The sequence below is a fragment of the Sander vitreus genome, chromosome 6 (genome assembly GCF_031162955.1).
Source record: "Sander vitreus isolate 19-12246 chromosome 6, sanVit1, whole genome shotgun sequence".
In the NCBI taxonomy this organism is placed as follows: Eukaryota; Metazoa; Chordata; class Actinopteri; order Perciformes; family Percidae; genus Sander; species Sander vitreus.
Genome location: NC_135860.1, coordinates 5,636,020 through 5,660,277, shown reverse-complemented (window position 1 = coordinate 5,660,277; position 24,258 = coordinate 5,636,020).

Sequence of the window (24,258 nt, the reverse complement as noted above, 5' to 3'; positions counted from 1 at the left end):
AAGCAGAGTGAACGTTGGTCTCACATTTATTAAGTGGACAGTAGTCTCGCGTTGCTACACCTTCCTCCACAGTGCTGCGAAGTAAGGTCTGGCTAGCCCACACAACATTCCAGGATGGGACAAAAAAGGTGCTCTGGTTTATTGGAATTTCTTTAAACCAATCACAATCGTCTTGGGCGATGCAAAGCGCTTGCGGAGCCACAGTGCCGCTGCAAAAGATCCTCAGGAAGGAACTTGTTTTGGTGGAACGTGTATGTTCAAAGGTTGTTTTAGTTATGCAACAAAAAACTCAGATTGGACAGATAGTCTAGCTAGCTGTTTCGATTTACCCTGCAGAGATCTGAGGAGCAGTTAACCATAGTCCCCCCCCAGATTTTGAAGGTGCATTATCAACTAAAAATGAGAGCCATTCTTCAATATGACAAGACAAGAAAGCACTCACTTGCTACCACTTTTTGCCCTGTTCAGAAAGAAGGTTGACAAGAAAATGCATAATGTAACAGACAGCACCTTCCCGTGCTGTCAGCGCAAGCACTGACACACACACACACACACACACACACACACACACACACACACACACACAGTAACAAATTATTCTGCTGCAGGGATGGAGGCACAAGTGCACACAATCAAGTACAAAATCGAATATATTATCCCTGCAAAACTTTTATTGTCTTTGTATATACATATTTTCCAACAAGGCTGTTATGGAAACTTGTTTTCATTTCTCAGTCTGAGAAGATGAAATCACAGATAAAATGTAAACACATTTAATTTAACTACAGCTCTGATAAATTAATTTCAACTCTCTTGCGCAAAGGGAGGGATAGCAATCAGACAACAGTAACTCGCCTAAATGGGCGACATGACTCATAGCACAATAATTTGATTCTGAACGGGCATTTTACGAGGACAAAAACAATAAGAGACTCTGAGACTTCCCAGAAGCTGAAGCAAGTATCCATTAGATTCAGTGGATTCGGCTCTTTGATACTGGCAGTGCCCCGAGACAGAGAGAAGGAGGCAGAGACCCGGCGATTCCATCACAAACCTTGTGACTAATCTCTGACAATGATCTGTTCTTTATAAGGGTTACATAATGTGCCATCGTTAGTCATGTTCCATGAGACATATGTTGAGCTAATTGACAACAATGGCAACAATCAGGGTGAAGTGGAAAAGCTGTGGAAAGTAGCACACCGACCACACCAGATGGTTTTGTTCTCAGTATCTTTTCCCCCTAAAAAAAAATAAAAATCTCTGTGACTTTCTCTGTAACTTCTCACTTCAGACAGACGATTATGACACCTCTGGGCTCATTCAGGGTTTGAATCCAGCTCAGGAACTCTTTCCTCTCATACCACCATCGTATGAAATCTAAAGATGGAGAAATGTTTAAAGGGTCAGTTAAAGCTATAGTGTGCTGCTATTTTATGTTAATGAACGTCCGTTACATTCAAGCCATAGCCAAATGAGTTGATACAAAGGTAACTAGAACTGCAAGCAGTTATGATGGGGCCCAAGCCACCCACGGCAGTCGCCCCCGACGCCCCGGGGAGTGCACAAAAGCGGAACCCAAAGACGGGCGGCAGGGAGGCAAACGTCTGCGGTACGTCACCGTTGCGAACGTAGCGGTCAAAAGTTCACCTGCATGCATATACAGACTACCTTTAACAATTCTCTACAATAAACAAACTTCTTAACCCCCCTGACCACAGGGGACAGCAGAGAGAAATGAGAGAGTGACCGAGAGGGTGGATGGGGGGGGGGGCAGGTGTGGTGGTTGAAGGAGCAGGGGAGGTGGTCAAGTTGTTGTAAATGGTGTCATAAGCGCCGATTTATGTTTTCCTCCTTGGGTGCTCCGTGGGAAATTAAGAATCAATGACACCAACATAACCAATCACACTATGACAGACGCTCCACTTAGCACCAACTGCAATGTTTAATTGCACGGTATTGGCGCCTATGAATGGTGTTGATTTTGGATTGAAAAAGTGAGAGAAAAGAGTTGCATTTGTCTACTGTGAAGATTGTAGAAACTTTGTCAGGTGGGTTAAGAAGTTTGTTTATTATAAAAAACCAGGGGAGCATGCAAAAGCAAAAACCAAAACCTAAAGGTAGGAGGCAAACATCAGTAAATATTGAGAAGTGTGAGCTGCAAGGTCTGTGGTACATTTCCACTGCAAATATGCCATTAACATAGATTGAGTAAAAGGGCCAAAACTCGTCTACGTTGATTATAGCGCCCCCTAATGGCCGATCTTCGCCAAATTTGGTACAGAGCCTCAGAGCGGCATGCCGAACGAGCACCACACCATCTGGCTGTACACACTCACCGGAGGGCAGCTAGCAGCTAACAGCTACTACTACACTACTGTTTTTTTTTAGGGGGGAATAAACTTCAAGACGTGACATGACCTGTCCTCTGGAGGACATATCCACACCAATGCCGCTCCGTGGATTGTTATTGGGATGATTATTACAGAAGGCAAGGCAAGGCAAGGCAAATTTATTTATATAGCACATTTCAGCAGCGGTGCAATTCAGTGTGCTTTACATAAAACAATAAAACAGTAAACACAGTTAAAAATCAATACAAATTAATACAAAATTAAAAAGTTAGTCAAAAACAGATTAAATACAGGAATAAAAGAATAAAATTGTGAAATAGTAAAATTAAACAAAAGCAGTATCGAAAAGAAAGGTCTTCAGCCTTGATTTAAAAGAGTTGAGCGTAGGTGCCGATTTACAGTTTAGCGGTAGTTTATTCCAGATGTACGGACCATAGAAGCTGAACGCAGCTTCCCCTTTTTTTGTTCCGACTCTGGGGATGGCAAGCAGACCTGTCCCTGATGATCTCAAAGATCTCTGCGGCTCGTAGTGTAGTAGCAGATTTGAAAGGTAAATTGGTCCTAAACTGTTTAGTGACTTATAAACTAACAAGAGTATTTTGAAATCTGTTCTTTGGTGCACAGGAAGCCAATGTAAGGACTTCACAACTGGAGTGATGTGTTCTATTTTCTTGGTGGATGTCATTAAAGATTTTCAGAAGAGCTGTGTCAGTGCTGTGATGTGGTCGGAAACCTGACTGTTAGGGATCCAAAATATTGTTTTGGGACAATAAAAGGTTTATTCGTTGAAAAACCGCTTTTTCAATAACTTTACTTAAAAATGGGAGGTTTGATATAGGTCTGTAGTTGTCCATTAGTGACCTATCTAGGTTATTCTTTTTTAAGAGTGGCTTGATTACTGCAGTTTTTAATGCCTGTGGGAAGAAGCCACATACAGAAGCCAGTCTGAATACACTCACCGGAGGGCAGCTAGCAGCTAGCAGCTAACGGCTAACGGCTATCAACTAGCAGGGCAAGCTAGCTACCGGCAGGATCGAGACAGGGACCAGGGTAAGTGAATTTAAACAATGTCTGAGTTTAAAACGCATCTTGTTGACACGTAAGCGCCCTGTTCATGTGGCACAGACATATTAGTTGCATTTTGTGTCTGTTAAGAGGCACAAAGGCACTCTAAAACTTCCCCTGACAACTGCCGTTTTAGCTCAGGGGACGCTTGTACATGTAGCTGCAGCTTCTCCGTGTTACCTGCACTGATTCGGGTCGGTTTTTTTTCTATCGAAAGTACTCGCGTAGCTATAGCAATCAAGATTAATGTAAAAATTGGCCGGAATTCTCCTTTAACATAGCAAAATAACTTTTGGTCATGTCCATCTGGAGATGCTACGTACTACGATCCGTCGCACGGCCTAGGACGAGTTCGAAAAAGTTGGTTTTGCGCATTGCGCGATATTGTGAAAAACATTTTAAGCAGAAATGGGCGTGGCCTATGTCATGTGATTCAGCTGGATTCAAGGAACACGTGGATGTAAGGTTTTCTAATGTGCGATGTGTAATGTGGGAGTTAAAGGCAAAAAACTATTATCGCGCCACCTAGTGTTCCACATGTTTAATATTTGGTAGGTATGGTCCATGACCCATTTTCCATCTACCCTGTGAATTTAAACTTGTTCACATTAGCGTAAGTGGTGAATCTAGACTTGGGTCCCATAGGCCACGCCCACTTTGACCCCTCAGTACCCCACTCTAGGGTTGGCCTCAGGAGTGGCCCTAGATGGTACCCAACAAATTTTGTAAAAATGGGATGAGCGGTTCTTCAGATATAAACTTTTTGTACTTGTAGCGCCCCCTAGTGACCAATCTTTGTAAAACGGGTGGGGGACCTTCAGAGCGTCACGGCAAACAAGAATCTGAAGTTTGGCGTTGATGTCATTTATTTTGGCCGAGATATGGCAAAGTTGGTGTTTTCATAGTCTACACAAATTTGTGTGTGCGCTACACAAATTTGTGTGTGCGTAATATACGCAATTTTTATCCTATCAAAATTCTTTTTAATAACTGTTTGTCAGCATCTGGAGATGCTACCTGCAAAATTTCATGCCGATCGGTCGCACGGTCTAGAAGGAGTTCGAAAAAGTAGGTTTTTGATAAATCGCGATTTTTCACGCATAAAAGTTTGTGCGGAAATGGGCGTGGCCTATATCATGTGATTCAGTTGGATTCAGGGAACGCATGGATACATGGTTTTTAAATGTCCGGTGTAAGGTGTGGGAGTTATAGCGCCACCTAGTGGTGGAAGTGGGTCAATTGTTGCGCCTGAGGTCCTTGCGGAGTTTCCTGAAAATGGCAACCCCCCCACCATGTAGGGTTTAGGCTATAGTTGGAGTTTTAGGCGGAGAAGAAAAATAATGTATGATGATGATGATGATTAATCCTTACAAAAACAATAGGGTTCCACAGCCCTGCTGTGCGAAAGGCGTAGCTCTTGCTACCGCCAGTTCTTTCAGACTCGGGCTTGGACCCCTAATTAAGCCTCAGCCATCAGCTCCACAAAACTCTCTCTGTATTGCTCAGTATGGCTATGTTTACAAAATGGTGCCGTCCGGCGACTTTCCTGTGCAGCAGCTCGAGCACATTACAAAGGTGAGTACCTCTTCTGAAGAGTCTATCATGTTTTTTTAATCCTCCGTGTCCTCCTTGAACTACTAGCAACTGCGTGGTGGCAACACATTCTCACTCCCATCACGTCAAAAAGCGACGCTTGGTCAGGTGTCTTTGGCGTTTGTTATTGACGCAAAAAGTGTCCTTTAGCGTCATATTAAGACGCGCTTGGTCAGAACTATTGGTGCCACTTTTTGATGCTGTGGGTTGGGTCTCTTGGAGTTACTATTTGACGCTCTCGGGACTCGCGTCTAGCTTGTTGGCGTCATATTTAGACACGCTTGGTCAGAACTATTGGCGCCACTTTTTGACGCTCTGGGTCGGGTCGTACGTTTAACTGACATGCGGCACAAGAATGGGACAGATAGGTTTAGCAACAGATTGTGGGTGGGGTTACAAAATATACGTTCCAGTGACACGCAGGACAAGAATGGGGACACAGACCCCGGACTCTTGGGTGAAAGTCCTGTGTTGTTTGTGGAAATATTCTCTGCCACAAAAAAAGCCCCAGTGGAAAGTGTACACAGTGAGGTCTGTGGATTATCCTTTTTGACATGTTACTTTTGAGTTATACAAATATAACTTATGAGCATGACAAATTAGATTCTACTCACCTAATATTGTGTTAGGATAGTGGCAGATATTTCTAAACTTTGTCGCATTAAAACTAAAGACCACTCTGGGTAAGTGGGAGAACGTGTTTGTGTCATACAGTCACACCAGGATGCGACAGAGCCGACCTTTGAGGGAATAGAGTGCTAGACAGTCCAAAATGGAAGAAGCTGTCGGAGTATAAATTGCTGCACAATAGAGGCATGGTCTGCAGGAGTCAATTGTACAAATATGTGTTTTGAATAAACTGTTTTAACTGATTGTCCAGTTAGCAATTCTTTCTTTTTTTATGATTAACATTTTTATTTTTTTATTTTCAACACAAAACAAAAAACCAAAAAACCCTATGAGTGACCGAGGAAGAGATGGAGTGACCCTGCCCGGAGGAAGCCCGGGGCCCCCGTCTGGAGCCAGGCCCAGATGGAGGGCTTGTCAGCGAGCGTCTGGTGGCCAGGTTTGCCATGAAGCCCGGCTGGGCACAGCCCGAAAAAGCTACGTGGCATACATCTCTCCATCCCATGGGCCCACCACCTGTGGGAGGAACCGCTGGAGTCAGGTGCGCTGCCACACGGGTGGCAGTGAAGGTCAGGGGCCTCGACAGACCAGACCTGGGCAGCAGACGCTGGCTCTGGGGACGTAGAATGTCACCTCTCTGTGGGGGAAGGAGCCGGAACTTGTGCGGGAGGTGGAGCGCTACCGGTTAAATCTGGTGGGGCTTACCTCTACACACAGTCTCGGTTCTGGAACCATACTCCTGGATAGGGGTTGGACTCTTTTCTTCTCCGGAGTTGCCCAGGATGTGAGGCGCCAGGCAGGTGTGGGGATACTCACAAGCCCCCGGCTGAGCGCCACTACGTTGGAGTTTAAACCGGTGGACGAGAGGGTCGCCTCCCTACGCCTGCGGGTTGTGGGGGGGAAACTCTGACTGTTGTTTGTGCATATGCACCAAACAAGAGTTCGGAGTATTCGGCCTTCTTGGAGACCTTGAGTGGAGTCCTGCATGGGGCTCCAGTGGGGGACTCCATAGTTCTGCTGGGGGGGGGGACTTCAACGCGCACGTGGGCAATGATGGAGACACATGGAGAGGCGTGATTGGGAGGAACGGCCTCCCTGATCTAAACCAGAGTGGTTGTTTGTTGTTGGACTTCTGTGCTAGTCATGGATTGTCTATAACGAACACCATGTTCGAACATAGGGATGCTCATAAGTGTACTTGGTACCAGAGCACCCTAGGCCAAAGGTCAATGATCGATTTTATAATCGTTTCATCTGATCTGAGGCCGTATGTTTTGGACACTCGGGTGAAGAGAGGGGCGGAGCTGTCAACCGATCACCATCTGGTGGTGAGTTGGGTCAGGGGGTGGGGGGGGGGAAGACTCTGGACAGACCTGGTAAGCCCAAACGGGTAGTGCGGGTAAATTGGGAACGTCTGGAGGAGGCCCCTGTCCGACAGACTTTCAACTCACACCTCCGGCGGAGCTTTTCGTGCATCCCTGTGGAGGCTGGGGGGCATTGAACCCGAGTGGACAATGTTCAAAGTTTCCATTGCTGAAGCTGCGGCGAGGAGCTGTGGTCTTAGGGTCTTAGGTGCCTCAAGGGGCGGTAACCCACGAACACCGTGGTGGACACCGGTGGTCAGGGAAGCCGTCCGACTGAAGAAGGAGTCTTTCCGGGATATGTTATCCCAGAGGACTCCGGAGGCAGTTGCAAGGTACCGAAGGGCCCGAAGGGCTGCAGCCTCTGCCGTGAAAGAGGCAAAGCAGCGGGTGTGGGAGAAGTTCGGAGAAGACATGGAGAAGGACTTTCGGTCGGCACCAAGGTGCTTCTGGAAAACCGTTCGCCACCTCAGGAGGGGGGGGGGAAGCGGGGAACCATCCAAGCTGTGTACAGTAAGGATGGGACGCTGTTGACCTCAACTGAGGAGGTAATAGGGCGGTGGAAGGAGCACTTTGAGGAACTCCTAAATCCGACTAATACGCCCTCTATGGTAGAGGCAGAGCTGGAGGATGATGGGGGGGGGGATTGTCGTCAATTTCCCTGGTGGAAGTTGCTGAGGTAGTTAAACAACTCCACAGTGGCAAAGCCCCAGGGATTGATGAGATCCGTCCAGAAATGCTTAAAGCTCTGGGTGTGGAGGGGTTGTCTTGGTTGACACGCCTCTTCAACATTGCGTGGAAGTCTGGGACGGTGCCTAAGGAGTGGCAGACCGGGGTGGTGGTTCCCCTTTTTAAAAAGGGGGGGGGGACCAGAGGGTGTGTGCCAATTACAGGGGTATCACACTTCTCAGCCTCCCCGGTAAAGTCTACTCCAAGGTGCTGGAAAGGAGGGTTCGGTCGATAGTCGAACCTCAGGTTGAAGAGGAACAATGCGGATTCCGTCCTGGTCGTGGAACAACGGACCAGATCTTTACTCTCGCAAGGATCCTGGAGGGAGCCTGGGAGTATGCCCAACCGGTCTACATGTGTTTTGTGGATCTGGAGAAGGCGTATGACCGGGTGCCCCCGGGAGATACTGTGGGAGGTGCTGCGGGAGTACGGGGTGAGGGGGGTCCCTTCTCAGGGCCATCCAATCTCTGTACGACCAAAGCGAGAGCTGTGTCCGGGTTCTCGGCAGTAAGTCGGACTCGTTTCAGGTGAGAGTTGGCCTCCGCCAGGGCTGCGCTTTGTCACCAATCCTGTTTGTAGTATTTATGGACAGGATATCGAGGCGTAGTCGGGGTGGAGAGGGGTTGCAGTTCGGTGGGCTGGGGATCTCATCGCTGCTTTTTGCAGATGATGTGGTCCTGATGGCATCATCGGCCTGTGACCTTCAGCACTCACTGGATCGGTTCGCAGCCGAGTGTGAAGCGGCTGGGATGAGGATCAGCACCTCTAAATCGGAGGCCATGGTTCTCAGCAGGAAACCGATGGAGTGCCTTCTCCAGGTAGGGAATGAGTCCTTACCCCAAGTGAAGGAGTTCAAGTACCTTGGGGTCTTGTTCGCGAGTGAGGGGACAATGGAGCGGGAGATTGGTCGGAGAATCGGCGCAGCGGGTGCGGTATTACATTCAATTTATCGCACCGTTGTGACAAAGAGAGAGCTGAGCCAGAAGGCAAAGCTCTCAATCTGCCGGTCAGTTTTTGTTCCTACCCTCACCTATGGTCATGAAGGCTGGGTCATGACCGAAAGAACAAGATCCAGGGTACAAGCGGCCAAAATGGGTTTCCTCAGGAGGGTAGCTGGCGTCTCCCTTAGAGATAGGGTGAGAAGCTCAGTCATCCGTGAGGAGCTCGGAGTAGAGCCGCTGCTCCTTTGTGTCGAAAGGAGCCAGTTGAGGTGGTTCAGACATCTGGTAAGGATGCCCCCTGGGCGCCTCCCTAGGGAGGTGTTCCAGTCACGTCCAGCTGGGAGGAGGCCTTGGGGAAGACCCAGGACTAGGTGGAGGGATTATATCTCCAACCTGGCCTGGGAACGCCTTGGGATCCCCCAGTCGGAGCTGGTTAATGTGGCTCGGGAAAGGGAAGTTTGGGGTCCCCTGCTGGAGCTGCTACCCCCGCGACCCGATACCGGATAAGCGGACGAAGATGGATGGATGGATGGAAAACAAAAAACATACAACTCACGACATGAGTAACCCCCATGAGTAAATCTAAGTAACGACAACAACACTGTCAGGTCCATATGACGCAATTCTTCCTTGATTGCGCACCACCCCCCACCCCTTCACCACCAACCCCCACCAACAAAAAGCTTTGTCTGTGTTTTTGTAAATAAAACAAGGCGCCACAGTTGTCAAATTCATCCAAAATTGACCTAGAATCTGAAAGTAAATCGCTGCAAATTGCGTGTTTATTTAAAAATAATTAAGAAAATAGGAGTCTGAGCTTTGATTCTTTTCCTGGGAAAGTCCACTACTGGGATTTTATGATCGACATTAAACGTCAAAACAAGATGTTGTTTTTTTTCCCTTGTAGGAAAATACACCTCGACATTGTTTTGGAGTCTTAGAGCTGAGATCTGAACATAAAGCATGAGTGAAGCCGAAATTTGAATGATGGAGGTAAAAACTAATCAGGGCAGATGTACTTTCCCCTGAGGAAAATGCCTCCCATCCCTCACCATCCACAGACTGTTTCCAAGGCTGCTGGTTGGAAAGCACTCAGCTTGCTATCTGTTTTGATCATCAGATTTCTGACAGCCCTACTGATTGTAGATCACATAGCATGTTTGCAGCTTGAGTGCCTCCTCTTCCTCCCCAATCTTGATTTGCCTTGCTTGCAGATTTTCCTCCATATGCAGCACTTTGTTGGATGGCATGCATCTCCTGATGAATAGGGAAGACCTTTGGCCCCTGTAGCAGCGTTTGAAAACAAGTGGAAGCCATGAAAGTTGAGTCAAGCTGCAGGCTAAAACTGGCATGCAATAACTCACCACTGACATCCCATACACTCCAGAAAAAACTGCCTTACACAAAAAATTGTAACTGTGATAATTATTAGCATCTCTACAATATCAGCTCTTTTGCATTTTAGAAAAATTCCCAACCTTAAAATAAAAGAAAAAACCCGCAGTCACTCTGCTCACTTTGCCAGGTTTTTGCCCTCAGACTATAAAAACCAATCTTGGACCATTTTCTCTTTGTATTGTTCCAAGTCAGAAACACTATGCCAGATTTGCTCAACCTGAACAATTAGAGCTGACCCATAGTCAGAGCATTACCGGTGGTTTGGCCCCATGTTTCAGCCTGGCTTCGTCACAGCAAGTCAGAGAGGGAGAGAGACCGTTAAAAGTCCTGGTACAATGCCTCAGCTAGTTACTGCCCCGAGAGAATGACCCATATAGAAACCATATGCATGGGCAGTGTTACTCTGAATGGGTTAATGTTGGTGACGGCCAGGTTGTCATGCTTCAGGGGCACAAAGGCTTTGATGGACAACCTATTGGTTTAACACTGGAGCCGCTGGGAACCTGCTAGGCGAGCGTGTTCCTGAAATAACTGCAGAAAGTCGATGTGATTCATTTTAAAGCATCGTGTTCATGTTGTGTTCATGGCTTTAAGAGAAAATCTCAATGGATGTTAACAAGAGACTTAACAACAAAGATGACAGCCAAATGTTTAGGTAGTAGGTTTTAATTCAATTCAATTTTATTTAAAGTATCAAATCATAACAAGAGTTATCTTGAGACACTTTACAGATAGAGTAGGTCTAGACCACACTCTATAATTTCCAAAGCCCCAACAATTCTAGTAATTCCCTCAAGAGCAAGCATTAGCAGTGGCTATTGCGACAGTGGCGAGGAAAAACTCCCTTTTAGGAAGAAACCTCGGCAGACCCAGACTCTTGGTAGGCGGTGTCTGGCAGGACGCAGCGGGACGCAGCCAGACATTGCAGGGAATCGCAGAGCGTAGCAGGGTGTAGCAGGTCCACAGCGACAGCTGCACCCAAGACCCAGATCTTGGTGCCACCCTAATCCAAGGCAATATTCTAGGCGAAGAAGAAACATAAGGACTCCGGGGAGTGAACTCCCCAGAGCTAGGTTAGTAACAAGCATTTCTGGGACAAGAATGGACACAAAAGGAAACAAATGAAAAGAGAGATGAAAGAGCAGCTCAGTGTGTCAAAGGAAGGAAGGAACTTCCCCTGCAGTCTAGAATTATAATAGAATAACTAAGAGAGGCAGGTTAAGGAGAGGAACCTGGTCGGGCTAGAACTCTCCCCAAACGGATCGGGCTGTACTGGCCTGCCTCCCTCTACTTTTATTATAATATTATTTATATGGTAGATGAATCTGACGACTATGAAGAGAAGCAGGTGGCCCGGGTTAGGCGGACGCTGCAACTCCTCACTCCCTAACTTGACGTCTATGAAGAGAAGCAGGTGGGCCGGGTTAGGCGGACTCTGCAACTCCTCACTCCCTAGCTATAAGCTTTATCAAAGAGGATGGTTTTCAGTTTATTCTTAAATGTGGTGACAGTGTCTGTCCCCCGAACCGAAATTGGGAGCTGGTTCCACAGGAGTCGAGCCTGGTAGATGAAGGCTCTGGCTCCCATTCTGCTTTTAGAGACTCTAGGAACCACAAGTAGCTCTGAGTTCTGGGAGCGCAGTGCTCTAGTGGGACAATAAGGTACTAAGAGCTCTTCTAGATGGGATGGTGCTTGACCATTTAGAGCTTTGTAGGTCAGGAGAAGGATTTTAAATTCAATCCTGGATTTTACAGGAAGCCAATGCAGAGAAGCTAATACAGGAGAAATATGATCTCTTTTCTTAGTTTTTGTGCTGCTGCATTCTGGATCAGCTGGAGAGTCTTAAGGAACTTATTTGAGCAACCTGATAGTAAGGAATTACAATAGTCCAGCCTGGAAGTAACGAATGCATGGACTAGTTTTTCAGCATCGTTTTGAGACAGGATGTTCCTAATTTTGGCAATGTTACAAAGATGGAAAAAGGCTGTTCTTGAGGTTTGTTTTAGGTGGGCGTTAAAGGATATATCCTGATCAAAAATAACTCCTAGATTTCTGACAGTAGTGCTGGAGGCCATGGCAATGCCATCCAGGGTAGCTATATCTTTAGATAATGAAGTTCAGAGGTGCTTGGGGCCCAGCACAATAACTTCAGTTTTACAGTTTGGTACTGTATGTTACACTTTATATATACACTGATGTCATTTTCCTCTGTGACCGTTTGTTTGGCACAGAGAACACGGTTTGCTTTCCAGCTCGTACCCTCGCGGCGCTGTAACTCTTTAAAAGAGCCCATGCGCAGCCGAATGAACTAATTGGGTGGAAATGTGTTGACATTTCACCAACACGTCTCTCTAGAAGTGGCATGAGATGTATCCAATCAATTATTCAGATGATCTTAGCGTGACTAAGACAAGCATGCAACGGGTCATCACTTGACACACACTGGTCTCTTCAAATACTAATGGTTCTTTTGGAGAACGTCTGCCTGGTGTGTTGCATGAATTCTCCTCCTGTTTACTCGTGCATTTCTCACCTGGAGTTTGGTTTCGGTGACTGGCCGCATACATTCAAACATCCGTGCAGCTGTTTGTACCTCTACTGTGCAGAAGAAGAGTCATTCTCATCACTTCGTAAAGCAATTTCAATAAAAGATGTGGGACAAAATTTCACACTTCTATTTCTGTGCAAACATTAATTAGAAAGCACAGCCAAAGATAATGTGAGGCCTCAGCAGTCGGAGTTAGACAAATCAATTGTGTAACTTCCAAAGTTACTCTCTCCTCTTTGTGTAACTAGCCCTCTAGTGCAGCTGAGAAAGAAATAGAAAATGTTGTATTAAAAAGACTAACGTTGGAAGTTCCCCAGTTGATATAGCTTTTATAGCTTTAGCAATTCCAATTGATATTTGCACAGAGTGAGGGCTGTGGATTTGTCTCCCGACCTCTACAGTAAAAACGCCTTAAAGGATGTATTACAGCACAGCCAGTATGGACAGGAGGAACAATTACAACGACCAATAATGCTTTCAATGTACATATGGGCACGTCAGTAATGAAGCTCAGCGCAAATTCTTTCAGGAAGACGTCAATAACCTAATCACTACTCTTTCAAATCAGCTGTTTAGAGGCGCTACTTTTAGTTAAACCAATCAGACTTCGCCATGAAATTCAAGGACCAATCACAGCATTACAAATCTGCTCTAAATCTGTTCTCTCCCTGTGCTGTCAGCTGTCGTTTCAGGCAAAGCGCTTTGGAGTCTAATCTCCAAAGACTCTGTACATTTTATTATGCAGTTGTACAATAAATCTTTTTTGCATATCTGCAAACGAAGTCTCTCCTGATTGAATTGTTTTAAAGCAGGAACAACTGTGAACCCATCCTTTAACTTCCTGCACAACTGGAAGATGTCATTCATAGCAGAATGTCACATCATAATCCACCGGTTAGTTTCTATTTGCCGCCGGGCTGGGGTGGGTGTGGCTTACCCATGTCATAGAGTCTGCAAAAGCGGAAGTGAGGCAGACTCGAGGACACATGTTGGGATCGAACAGCTCAGTGAGAGACTGTTGAAGAGGATTGTGTTTTCTGACTTGTTGTGACATTTCCCCACGGAGTTTGTGTTACTGTTATGTCCGCGTTTTGAATGTCAAACACATGAACTGTCAACTGAGTGTCAACGCTGTTTGAAGCTGCTTTGACTGACGAGTGATGAGGAGTGGGCTGGCCGGCTGCCAAAGTTGAAGACGTCGAGCCAGAGGACTAGGCCTCATCTTGACCTTCAGTCGGGCGGCTAAGCGGTTAGCCTGACTGAAGGTAAAGATGAGGCCTACCTAACCGATGGAGTATGACATGACAGTAGCAACAAATTGCAGTTATACTCAAAGGCGTTTACTCTGATCCTGATGATGGTTATGATGAGGAAGGTTTGATACTTATAAATAAAAAATAAAAAGATCAACGAAGATTCTGTTCAGAGTGATTTTAATGAGTAAATCAAACTTAAACGTAGAGGAAATTCCGCCCTCAATAATTGCTGTCAGCCTCAAAGAAAAGAAATAAAACAATGTCAAGCACTGATTTCATGCATGAATCTGCAAGCTGACTTCTTCTCGTATAAAACCCACCAATCACAGACGCTGTCTCCTCTCTACACCTAAAAGCATCTCAGATTTCAAAGCCTGATATTTCTTCAGGCAGTTGCTTTGCTGCCACATCTCCACTCTGTCCCACATCTGTTCCTGTCTCTTCATCTTTTACAGCAGTGGTTCCCAACCTTTTTTCCTTGGCGCCCCCCTACTTATGTCTAAGAAAAGCTGAGCCCCCCCCCTCCGAAACCGAAGTTGAGGTAACTCTCGAGGTAGAGCCTTACTTTCTTTTTTGATACAGAGGAGTTATCAGCACTTTTACGTTTCTCCGCCATGTTTTGTTCATATAATAGTGATGCCGTGGCGGCAGGAAAAATGAGGATGATAGCAGCTAACAGCTGACCTGATGACAGCAAGGGTCCCAGGTTAAGAGGTCCAGGAGGTTTGGCCTACTAAGTAGCCTGCCTACAATTTTAAGCGAGAACAAAAATATATCGTTTTTATACAGACTTTTGTATACATTATATATTCTAGTGTATTATCATAATTTGTTTAATGTGCAAATATTTTTTTTTTTACCTCAACCTCAAACCAGATAAAGACTTGCGCACCCCCTGTGATCTTTGCTGCCCCCCTGAGGGGTCCCCGGACCCCAGGTTGGGAACCACTGTTTTACAGCACACTGTCCTTGGATAGTCTGATAGGTCCTCAAAATCCAATTATCATTATAATGCGTTTTATGCGAACAGCCTCCAGCCATTATTCAAATCGCTCTGGGTTCAAACCGAAGAAAACGGAACTGCCCAGGATGTGATTGTCTCTGAATGTGATCGTGATTAGGAGCAAAAACTGTGTACAGCTGTTTGTGTGTGTGTGTGTGTGTGTGTGTGTGTGTGTGTGTGCGTGTGTGTGTGTGTGTGTGTGTGTGTGATCATGTACAGGATGCAGGATGGCAGGCTGTGGGATTGGGGGGAGGAGAAGCGAAGAGTCGGGCTGACAGTGGCGTTCATTACACGCAGCGGTGCACACATGCAACCTCGGCTGAGACACACAGCCATCACTCACACACACACACACACACACACACACACACACACACACACACTTCCCCACAGGCAGAGAGGACAGACCGCCTGTGATTTACCTTCCTGTCACACACCTCACACAGACGAACATGAAGTTACCTGCTCTTCTATCTTCTTTTTTTCTTCAAAAGCTGCACATGTACAGTTCCATCCATTCTTCCCTTTTATCTCCACCTCCCTCTCTCGACTCATGCCTTCAGTATCATCATCATCAGTCCTGAGCTAAAAGTTCAACACAATCCAAACAGATAAAATAACTTCTCATTTTCCCACCAAAAAGCAAAGCACTTTTAGATGTGCAATTATCTCCATCAGTTGCTTTTTAAAGCTTGTAAAAAACCTTAAAGACATCCAGGTTTTGTATCCATCCACCAAATCTGGCCTTGACTGATATAGAGACGAACCAGTGTTTTACTCAAAGAAACGTGACAACAATTCTGTTTTTAAGGTAAAAGTCAACTGCAACTGTTTTGAAGTAACTATACCAACAACTGGGAATTGTATTCTGTGCTAAAACCAACTTTTGGGACTCTAAATATCATGAATAAGGTCCCTTGGGAGCTCAGTGGTGAATATGGGACAAAAGAAACATCTGGAAAATCTTGAAGAAGATATCTGAAGCGGATGATGATGGAACAAAAGCAAGAAAAAAAATCAACAAACAAATATTAAGGTGATAATCCAAAGATGTGTTGTTATGCATTTTGCGTAACTTTTTGTGGTCACATCATTATTTGGGTCATGCTCAGTGTTTTTACAGATAACTATGATGATTCTTCTTCTGTATTTGTACTGAGTTGCATCCAGTTAACTCATATAAATAACAGTAACAATGAAGCTGAATCACCTCAGAATTAAAGATTAGAGTATAAGCAGCATTGTAATGTTGTAGCTAGATGGAACAAATGCTGATGAGTTATTATATTTGGTAGTTTAATCAATATTAATGCATCATATTTCATAAAAATATAATATCATTTGTATATGAAACCTTAAAGGCCACACTGGTGTTTTCACTTTGATTGACATCTCCCTCATCATTCTGTTGGAAACTTAGCCAGTTATTATTTTTAGTGCGTAAAGTCTGGTGATGTCAATGAATTTCAAAGCATAGCTCCACTCAACTTTGCACACAAAATGTGAGATTAGCTTCTAAAATATGATGCATTACATAATATAACATTTAGTCAATTAATCAATGCAACTGATTCACAGAAAATGAATTGGCAACTATTTTGATTGTTGCTGAAGTCATTTTGTAGGCATAAATGCCATGTCAACATGTCATGGTTCCAGCTTTCCAGCTTTTAATTAGACTATTTTTAATAATCTTCATCTATTTGGAATGATTTTGAGGTTTAAACGGGTGGTTTGACAAAAAAGAGTGTCAGTTTGGGTTCTGGGTAATTGTAAATTATACAACTTAAACACACATGTTCAAAAATGATAAATGAACAATAAATCATAACCAGGTGTCCTCCTTTAAATATCTAGGAGTTTATATTGATAATGACCTGAGCTGGCGCACACATGTAACAAATGTCTGTGCCAGAACTCATCAGCGTCTCCACTTCCTGCGCAGACTTAGAGTGTTTGGGGTCCGTAAAAATATCATGTTAATCTTCTATAGAGCAACAATAGAGTCAGTTCTTCGGTATGGTATTACCAGCTGGTTTGACAGTCAAATCCAAAACTCAGATTTTCAATCTGGTTAAAACGGCAGGCAAAATTATGGGAACACCTGCACCTCTCAACCTGCAGGAGCTTTTTGATCAGGCAACAATCAGGCAGGCTAAGACCATTCTATCTGATAACTCTCACGTGTTGTCTTCAGAGTTTGAGCTATTGAATTTAGGAAAGAGGTACAGGGTTCCTCTGTGCAAATATAACAGGTATAAGCACTCATTTGTTCCTCTCTCAGTCAAGATCATTAATGAGCAGCGATGAATGTATGACTATGAATTCATTAATGTATATCTGTGACTGAATGTATGTATGGATATGAATGGAGGATTGAAGGCATATGTATACTGTAACTGAATGTATGGATATTTATGAATGGATAAATGAATGTTTATTCATGACTGAATGTATGGATGCTTATGGAAGTAGGAATGAGTGTTTGTAAGCCATGTATGGGAGAACAGAAGAATGTAGGAAGGATGGCCTTTTTGCACAAGTATAGAAAATGGTAATGGCATAGCTCTTTGAGTAGCCCAAATGTTTACTGTACATTTGTCTTTTAATTATGGTAACCCTGTGCTTGTTGTGTGTTTGTTGTAACTCTTGCAGCAATTTCTCCCAGTGTCCAAAACAAATTTTCTTTGGGGAGACTAATAAAGATACTTTGAGTTTGATCTCATTTACCGTCCACAGCCTGGCTTACAGCTAACAGTTCAGTCTCATCACCTGGCCATAAGGAACGATCCTTCTTGGAGGGGCTTGCCTGCGGTTGCTGGACCACAAATGTAATGTAACTATCTAAATTTTTATGATTTACTAGTTTTTAAATACCAAAAGCAAACATACACATTTATCCAATTGCTTAAAATATCATAAAACATTAACAAATTGTAGTCATTAGCTATCCCGCTCTTCCTCTTTCATGACAAATAAATAGTCAAATCAACATTTACTTGTTCTTTGTCCCTGATGTATTTCTGGACCTCTTCATCTGCACGCTGGTGATGTGGGTGACTGGTGTGTTGAGCCATCTCCTCACAGAATTGGAGGCCTTTTGTATTACCTCCCTCTGCTCCTCAGTGTAGGCGCCTGGCCTGTCTTTTTGTTTATTGTACTGACTGTAGAGCTCCCACATCTCCTGGAAGGTGCGATCCTCGAACCCTCTTTGGCCGTAGATGCACCTGTTGATGTTGGCTTTGAGGTGACAGGAGATTTGTGGGAATTAAGCTCTCAGCGTATTCAGCGAGGAGGTCTTTCACCCACCGGTTCCCCACCTCTTCCTTCCGATGTGGGTTTGCGACCTCTGACTGGTGCTTGTCAAGCATGCTAAAATTATACAGGGTAAACGTGCTTATTAAGCCCACCAACATTGCTTTTTCGTCCAGTCAATTTTAAGCCAAAATGGCGTCCATTTAGACCTTAACATTTAGTATTTTACTGTTATATGTCAACAAGATTCAACAAGACATTTTCACCTGGCTATACCCAATGTTTAGATCTGTTGTGGTATTTATGGAAATTAGCACATACGAAGGCAAGGCAAGGCAGCATTATTTGTAAAGTACATTTCAGCAACAGAGCAATTCAGCGTGCTTTACATAAAAACGATAAAAAAAAATTTTTTAAACAGATGAAATACGAGAACAAAAGTTACAGTGCAGTATAAGAAATTAAACATTGAAGAGCAGTTAAAAACAGTTAAACATTTAAAAGCAGATAAAATACGAGATTACTTTTACTCTCCTTTTACTTTTCACTATTGGTCCCCCTGGGATGTGTGTCTTACTCTGTTTGCCGCCCATTCTGGTGTGAAAAAAGTACTTTTATTTTACAATATAGTCGTCATTATAAGTCTTTGTTTCTGTATTTGGAAGAGAAAAACTTCGCAAAACCCTTTTGGTTGAATTCACACTTTTTGTAATTAGATTTTGATTAGTGATCTCATGTCAACCAGTTGAAATTCACACCGTGTTGTAATTGGTGATCTCATCTCAACCCGAAACCCTATTGATTTGAAATTCACACTTTGTTGTAATTAGTGATCTTATTTAATTTCAACCTTGAACCCCTTTAGTATTCGTAAAAGGCTGGTTTCTTAGTAAAACCCACACAGTGAAATCTGGAACCATAAAAGTAAAATACTACACAATAACAAAAACACGTCAATTCCTGTCCTCGTCTGCACAAACATTTCGTTGACTTTTTGGTCAGAAAAGAAAAAAGAAAAAAAAGAAAATCATCATTTCCACTATTGATCCCCCTGAGATGTGTGTCTTACTCTGTTTGCCACCCATTCTGGCGTGGAAAAAGTACTTTTATTTTAAAATATAGTCGTCACTATAAGTCTTTGTTTCTATATTTGGAAAGGAAAAACTTTGCAAAACCCTTTTGGTTGAATTCACAGTTTTTGTAACGTAACTTGGACGTAATTAGATTATGCACCGTTTGCCCATGGCAACAAACAATTTCAAAAAACTTGTAATACATTTTTTGCTTGTCTTGATGTAGGTAATCAACTCAGTAATTTTCACGGTGATATCTAAAGGTTAAAGTTTTTACCCTATTGACGTGAGAAAAAGAATGAGTAGGCGTATGAATAGGCTATATTTGGGTCTTTTTCGAAACTTTACCCTAATAGGATTCTTCGGGCCTTTTTTTTTCCTTACTCAGGACATATTGAGGATACAAAATCAGTTGAGTTTGCTTCTGTTGCAATTGGTTCTACCTTTTTTCATAAAATGACTGGACTATTTCAGATGTTTAATCTATACTGCCCCAATTAAAGTGAGAACATTTTGGGTCAAATGAAAGTCTAATGTCTCGGTGTTTATAACCAATTTATATCTGTTTTCACTTTTATTTCATAAATGGCATTTGACAAAGTGACCAGCTTTTTTGCTTTGTTATTAATCCAGAAAAAAGGTAAACTTCCAACATGCCTTGTAATGTGTGAGGCTTGTTTTTTATTGCAGAAATAGTCATGCTTTTCTTTCTAAGCTTGTTGCTGCTACTTTTTGTCTGTGATTGACTATGGTGATGTTTTAACATATGTATGCATCTTATTAGATTTATCTTGCACTCTCATCAAATGACTATGCTCCTATAGACTCTCTATGTCTTTGTTTGGAGAAAATAAAACAGTGGATGCAACAAAATTTCCTCCAACTAAATGAAGATAAGACTGAAATAATTTTGTTTGGCAACAAAAAAGGAAGACTGTCACTTAGTACTTACCTTGACTCTAGAGGACTAAAAACGAGTACCAAAGTCAAGAATCTTGGCGTAATAATTGATGAAGACCGAAATTTTGGTCATCACATTAAAGCGGTAACTAAGTTATCTTTCTGGCATCTTAAAAACATAGAGAGAATCAGAAACTTTGTATCAAAACATGATCTAGAAAAGATCATTCACGCTTTTATTACTTGTAGGGTAGACTACTGCAATGCGCTTCTTACTAATGCTCCTAATAACACCATAAAACAGCTGCAACTCATCCAAAATGCTGCTGCAAGAATACTCACAAACACCAAGAGGAGAGAGCACATTATCCAAATTCTCAAATCACTGCACTGGCTTCCGGTTAAATTTAGAATCGATTTCAAGACTTTACTTATTGCCTTCAAGTCTTTCAATGGTCTAGGCCCAAAATATATTGCCGACATGTTTATTGACTACAAGCCTAGTAGGTCTCTCAGATCAGCAGGTACTGGTCAGTTGGTGGTGCCCAGAGTTCTTTCCAGGAGTAGTGAAATGGCCTTCTGCCATTATGTTGCCCACTGCTGGAACCAGCTTCCGCTGGATCTAAGGCATGCACCAACTGTAACCATTTTAAAATCTAAGTTAAAGACTGTTCTCTTCTCCAGAGCTTTCAATTAGCTTGCTTGATGGTATTTTAATTACTTTATTTGTTTCTAAACTGTTATGCCTTTACAATATGTTTGTCTTCTCATGTATCTCAATTGTATATTTGTTTTTTCTGCCTGTAAAGCACTTTGAATGACCTCTGTGTATGAGAAAGTGCTCTATAAATAAATTTGCCTTGCCTTACCTTATTAATGGCTTCACTCCTTAGATACCATGGAGCACTAAGGTTTATTTCAAATATCAGGCCCTAACTCACCATTGCTCCCTGTGTGCTGGTGCTGGTCGGCCGGCTTTGTCAATCAGGAAACTTAATCACTGGCCTTGCCTTATTTATAAGGCAATTCTTGCTTCCTTCATATCTATGTACATTTATTCATCTGAAAAATGCTGGAGGCTCCTGTCTCCACTCTGTGACATATTCGCAAGACTTACTCTATCTCTCTGTCCTCAATGTCCGTCTTGAAATGTAAAAGAAAGGCTTCTATGTATGCTGCTCCTGGGACTTGAATTTGCTGCTGCACACTGATCTTGGTCTAGTGGAGCTGGTCTCTTTAAATGTTTTCAAAAGTAGGTTGAAGGTGTTGCAGAAGGGTACATCAGGTTGTAAATGCTTTGACTGAGCTATTTGCCCCTGTGTGATCTAGGATACAAATACCTGAGTCTTCTCTTTGTTGTTGGTATAATCGTGGCGTGATTTGAAATTGTATTGTCTATTATATATATATTTATGTAATAAATTGATGTTGTGCTCACTGATTTATAGTGTGTGAACATTGCAGAAATGAGAGATTTCACATTGTTCCCTCCCTGTAAACACGTATGAACCACACTGTGCAGCGACTGTAATGATAGAGCATGTGGCCTGTTTGCTCGCATGCTGAAACTCAGTTTGATTTCAAAAGAAAAAGTAGTTCTTAAGTAATATTTTAAGATATATCTTCAGTTTTATTTCACCTTGGGATCAGCAGGCACATGTCATACATGTGCTTCAATAACTTCATATTGACAAATCTGATTGACAAATCTGATTGGCTTACATTAAAAAGTGCTACTTATGTGACAAGTAGGTTAAACATTATTAGTTTTATTTTAACATTATTTTATATTATGTATTCAGTTTCTAATATGACAATGCATGTTAGTGTACAAAAGGTCATTGATACCCTTTTATCACACAGCGAGGAGGAAGTGTCAGAGCAGGAACCCTGATTACAGGGTATTATTATTATTTCAAATTATTTCTTTGCTGCTTGATAAAAAAGTAAACTTTCACCGTTCTCCTTTTCCATGATTGTTACCGGCCGACCCTTCCCCTTCAAGACAGGTGGTCATGTGACGTAACGTTAGTCGGTTAATCCTCTGAAGGAACTTTATTCTACAACATGATTTTTCAACCAGTAGTTATGGAATTTAACGACAACTAGGCTGACTAAAGCTTTGTCTATCATGACGGTACTATAAAGAGGGATTCTTTCACTCTGACTGTCTTTACAGCCATCTGAAGGCAGCATTTATTTGGAGAGGGGGAGGGGAAGACGTCCTGGGCCACTATCCAAGTTTAGTAAATAGTGTTGTGACAGCAACAACAACTTTATTCTACAACATGATTTTTCCACCGGTGATTATGGCATTAATGAAAACTATGCAGACTATGCTTTGTCTGTCATGACAAGTTAGTAACGTTAACATTACTGTAACGGTAATGAATGATGAATGAAATCTGAAGGTATCTGAGGAGGGTCGCCCCAGTCTACTGTAACATTATTCGATAAAAATATTGCCGTGACGTTAGTGTTTAACAAATACAATAGCCTAGCTAATTTAAAAGGCCTCCAAGTAACGTTAACGTAGGCAGAGGACGGAGATTTGACCGAGACACGGACATTTAGCTATGTAACGTTAGCAGTAACATTAAGGTAACCGGCGTACGCTATTAACACTATTCAGTGGATATATAACAAATAAAATTGAATGTATTTTTTAAATGACTCAGCTGAGAATATTTTAATGAATGATCAGCGGTAACTTTAACGTTAACGTTACCTGTCAACGGGACTTTTAGTTAACTTATAGCTAGCTTTAGCTAGTTGATACCATTAGCTTTCCGAAACGATCAAAAAAATCAACCGGGCAGTATAAACAGAGAGTGTAATGAAGAATTAATTATTTCAGGCTTAGTAAAAATATAAGCAGCGAGTGTTATAAATAATTATTTCATTCAAACTTACTAGAAATACTGTCCTCACATGTTTCTGTCAAATAAATATCTTTTTTTTATCAGTTATATTCCAGCTATCAGATGTGCTGTCTGTGATCAGGAGATGCAAATGCACTTTGTCTCTTGCACAACACAATTTTAATTATTAAATGTTGTATTACGTGTTGCCTAAATTGCATGTGCACAAAATTGACCACATGTGTAGTGTTTCCTTGCACTCGAGGACACTTTAAATTGACTAAGAGGTTTGCAGTCCCTGCACTTGTGACATTCTGCAGCTTCTATCACAGATCACATGTGAATTAAAGATTATTTCTCAAACGTATGACTAAATACATCCTGTTTTAAATTTATCTGTGAGTTGTTGATCTAAAACAAAAATGTCTTGTTGTGTTACAGTGAAGGTGTCTTTTGAGCTAGTCATAGAAAACACTGCTTTCATTGTAGTGTTTTTATTATTTTTATTATTCTTACTAATAGTAGAAATATTGTCTAATATTATCATTCTCACTGTAGACCAGTGACGGACTGGCCATCCTCTATGGGCCACTATGGGCCGCTACTGATAAAAAATATATATAATAATAATCAAATAACAATAATTTGTCTTGTTATTTTTAAAAAAGTTATTTTTATTCGCGATCATATGGAGAAAAACGACACTACTCACAATCCTAAGTGTTACAACGACATCATTGTTTGGTCCAAGTCGCTGTTGCCATGTAAATGTTTACAGTACCATGTACCCATGAACGGCGAGAGCGAGCAACTACAATAGAAGTCTATGATAGTTTCAAAATGTTTTTTTTAGCGCCGAATCCATTATCACTGACCACCACCAAGACAAAAGAAAAAGAATTGCAGCACGAAACGACCAAAGGTCGGAGCCGAGAAAAAGAGAGAGAAAACAAAGATAGCACGGTTGGCTTCTGGTGAAAAATATGCTAAATTAAGTGATTTATTTTCCACACAAAAAGAGTGTGTTGCTTCAGCTAGCTAATATTAACGTTAGCAGCTGCATATTTTGGTGAAACTGTTGTAATTTGAACTGTGGCCGTGCATTGCTCTTTCCGTGTTTTGGTGGAGCTGTTGTGTGATGTAGCTAGCTAGCTAGCTACTGTGCTTTAACGTCGAGCCGGTGTATTTGTGGTGGATGTGCCTTTAGTGGAGCGGATCATGTCGTAGCACCGCCACCTAGTGGTCTGCAGATGCTTTAAGATGTTAAACTGTTGTCGGCACATTTTTGCTTTTT